The sequence below is a fragment of the Helianthus annuus genome, chromosome 15 (genome assembly GCF_002127325.2).
Source record: "Helianthus annuus cultivar XRQ/B chromosome 15, HanXRQr2.0-SUNRISE, whole genome shotgun sequence".
NCBI classification, from domain to species: Eukaryota; Viridiplantae; Streptophyta; class Magnoliopsida; order Asterales; family Asteraceae; genus Helianthus; species Helianthus annuus.
In genome coordinates, this window is record NC_035447.2 from 19692301 (window position 1) to 19696503 (window position 4203).

General features: G+C 31.8%; 1 long non-coding RNA gene across 1 annotated transcript; it reads right to left on the reverse strand.

Annotated features, from left to right (window-relative positions):
- Nucleotides 1-714: 714 nt before the first annotated feature.
- On the reverse strand, nucleotides 715-1383 carry LOC110911134. The gene is made up of 3 exons (XR_002576859.2): nucleotides 1222-1383; nucleotides 1043-1139; nucleotides 715-958 (listed from the first exon to the last, which is right to left on the reverse strand). It is a non-coding gene; the product is annotated as an uncharacterized LOC110911134 (long non-coding RNA).
- Between the last annotated feature and the right edge of the window lie 2820 nt (nucleotides 1384-4203).

The window sequence follows — 4203 nt, forward strand, 5'->3', positions numbered from 1 at the left end:
TATGTGCCATTTAACTTTTGTTAGTAACTAGTAAAATTCTCTCAAGCGTTGCAACGAGAATTTGGTTGATATTGGTTCAGTTCATTTTGATATTGGTATGGTACCAACACTCGATATAACAACCGAAAGAGAAAACCAAAAATATAAAGTTGTGATGTACCCGAATAATATCTACATGTGTTTTACATCGACTAAGATCCATAAAAATTGAATATTGGTAACAACTTCGATAATAATTGGATAATACGAATACATTATTTTACGTTGGAGTTGCAATATTAATAAATTAAAGTAGTAAATTGATCATAATAACATGGCGTTTTGAAAAGTATAAAAAAAGGGTTATTGAATTTTATCACTCCTAACTATCGGGTATTGTCTGCTGTCACTCCTAACTATCACTTTGGCTCCCAACATTTCCAACTTAATACTTTGCGTGTTGTGTTACTCAGGTTTACTGGTTTTTGGATCCACTTTTGTCTTTTAAGAGCAGATGCACATGCCGTCGTTAGTAATTCACAAAGTGTTAGCCTAATATCACCAATAACACAAGTCAAACGCTAAAAATGTTCTCCTGTGGAGTGACACAATACACAAAGTATTAAGTTGGGAGTGGTGAGAGTCAAAGTGATAGTTGAGAGTGGTAGCGACTAATACCCAATAGTTGAGAGTGAAAAAATCCAATAAAAATTAAAAAAAAAAAGGAAGAAGAAGAAGAAGAAACTCCGACCTGATCAACCAGTTCAAATGAAAGCACTTCAAGTACACAAATATAGAACTCAAGTAACCAATCAACATTTAATACATGATGAAGAACCCTAAAACGAGATGAACATAGTCACATACAGTACAACTTTCTATTTATGGTAACAAGTAGCCATGAATAATCTAGTAGAAAATGATGGTTGGGTCACAACAACACTCATCAAGAAGGCAACAGCAACACAGAGCAGCCAGACTGCACCAAAATCAGCATATTATTTAACATTAAAAAAAACTTTAAAAAAATAACTACAAAATGTATATTATCATAAAACCGTACCAGCCTTCAAGGAAACCAGGTTCTCTTCTAGGAGGAGGCGCGGCTGCGTATTGCGGCGGAGCCATCACAGGCGGCCCTTGATAATATCCTCCTCCTCCTGCAGAATACAATCATATTTAGTGAAACTTGAAAGTTAAAGAAATAAGTAAACAATCAAAAATAGTAAAAACTGGTGGTACCTTGAGCAGGAGCAGGGTAAGGATAAGCGTATTTTGGCTCATTCATGATGTTTACAAAGCAGTAAGGACTGTGATGAATGGTGTGGGGTGGTGTGGTTGAGTTGAATATATATAGAGGAAATTAAAGGTTTGATTTGAAGAAAATTGGGTCACACCGATTTTATGATTGGTAAAGTTAGAGAATAAAGTGAACTAAAGGTGTTTCTCGATCAATCTATATTTTTTCTTTTATTATTAAAATTAGAGTTGTATATTTATTTATTGTTTTTGATAGAATTATAATATTGTTTATTTATTTGTTGGTTTTGATACAATTATTTGATGTACCTTGTGGTTATTCTTTCAGCACTTCAATGTCAAGCTATGTCTTTTCAAGACTTTTTTGTTAGAATTTTTCAAAGGCTATGTTTATGGAGGATGGGAATGGAATATATAGACCATCAAAACCAAAAGGAGAGCTTGGTTAGATGCAAGATAAGTATATTTTTTATGCTCTTAATCTTCGAATATGTATATTTTTTTATGCTCTTAATCTTCGAATATATTCTAAAGAAATGTATAATATTAAAAAGTATTTAAGGAAACCTAAATTCTTAGAACAAAAAGTTATAAATCAGGAATATGATGAAACCTACAGGAAGTCATGACAATATTTTAGTTTTTTTTATCCAAATAAAAAGTTAAAGAATTATTAGTATTATTATTAGTGAAAATGTAATAGAATAACAACCAAGCTTTAAAAGTGTTCTAATTAGATAACTCGTATAGTTTTTGTCTCAATTAGATAACTTAAAAATCCTTAACGTTAATGAAAAATGAATGTTCAATACCCTGATTTGAATAATTTTGAAACTCGAGTGACCTGATTTGAACATTTTTAAACTTGGTTACTGTTCTACAAAATTACCAATTATTATTATTATTATTATTATTATTATTATTATTATTATTATTATTATTATTATTATTATTATTATTATTATTATTATTGTGGGTCAGGATTTAGAGAAAACGGTAGAAAGTGTGAGAACAGTGAGAACGCTTATTGATCGTCCGATCAAAACAATATATGGACTAGATTGGCGCGGTGGCATTTTAGTACATAACTCCAATTTTATTACGTGGACGCGCTTCATTAAGGGTAAAAAAGTAAAAAAAAAAACATTTCTCACATAAAACGCCATTGAAAAATAAAACGCCAAATAAATACAAAACGTCAATTTTATCACTGTGTACTTTTTTCTGTGCTTTTATTTAAGCTCTCTGGCTACAAAAACACAAAAAAATATATAACGCCAAAGCTTACATCCGGATAAATGTTAATTACATTTTTGTTATAAAAATAACATCCCGCCTAAACTACGCGCCAAAAAAATTCTATAAATAGAAACGTCTCACCACCTTCTGTTTATCACACCAAAAAAAAACACAAAAAAACACACAGTGGTTGCTAAAGAAATTTACAACTCAATGTAAAACACCAAAAAATACAACGACGACAAACATCTTTTCTTTGATCCTTAGTAATGTGCTGCATGAAGTTTCATTTAAGGATTTGTTACGTGAGTGTAGTAAGATTTTGCTGCATAAGATGGACAAAATTGAAAAAAGAGGGACTGATGACACCCATATGTCATACTGTCATCTTTGTTCCTGAAGAAGGTTTGGATGATAAGAAGAGACCTATACCAGTGTAAATGCTACTTTGGCCTCGATGATTATAATGAAGACGACAGGCAGATAGCATCCACCCACACGGGGTCGATCTATGTCTCCAACATCCACAAAGACACTTCAACACATGAACAAGGAAAATAAACAACGCCAAACCCAAAACGCCATTTATTTGTCACTTTTCTTGTAGTTTCAAAAGAAAAAGAGACTGATGACACTGAAGATTTAAAATCATAAATTGCTTCTACTTTGTTTTTTTAATGTTCTTCATCTATTGTTTGTTTTGTAATGTCGGTTAATAAACAACAAAAGAATATTAATGCTATAAAGAAAAATATAATAAAACGTCAAAATTAGCAAATGCGTGTAAAACGCCATAAAAACGCACCCAAAAAACTACCAAACTATAATAAAATTAATTTGAACAACTAATATTATAAAAAAAAGCGTGAAACAATGTGCAAAGAATATAAAACAAAAGAAGTCAAATAGTTATCTAACCGCCATTGGAAAACAAAATACCATAATTACAGTCGTCAAAGATTTGACGTGTTACACCATTAAAACAGTTGAGTCTGAAAATAAAACACAATAAACTGCAAAAAGCAGTAAAATGAAACGATGGAAAACATAATTACTAACATTTATTATATTTATTTATCTTTTTCAAAACGACATAATTACCTGTCATACGCGGGAAAAAAGTCAACATAAAAGAAGACCATGAGAACCCAAGCTCAAACACGCCAAAAAATTGACTAAAACGCCACATATTGTCCAAAACGCCAAAAAAAATTAAAATGGCTAAGGTTATTGCATGGAGGTTTGAAAGGAAAGAGAAACGATTCATCATAAAGTTTTCTGATATGAGAAGGGTAAAGGTAAGGACAATCAAAGCCATGCTTGGAATGAATGAAAATGTTCAGAAGGATATCCTGGCCCTTGGGGTTCCAATAGACAACGATTGTGAAAGAACGAGAAATGTAATAAAAAGACTAAAGAGAAAATTTCCGGCAGAAGATGATGAAGATGATAATGATATTGAAGATAACCATATACCAAAATTTAGCAGTTGGGTATTGCATGAGGAAGAAGGAACACTTGAAGTGACTTATAAAAACGGGGTGCAATATTCAAGGCCAATGGAAGAAATGTTGAAGACAGGGTTGCTATCTATCATTGAACAACTCTGTAATTTAACACCTTCAAACGATCCAAAATCCAAGGATGCAGTGATATTCAAGAATAGGCTGCAGCAAAGAAGAGACGAGCTAATGGCGTTATACGCAAAAATGAAATTTGATGATA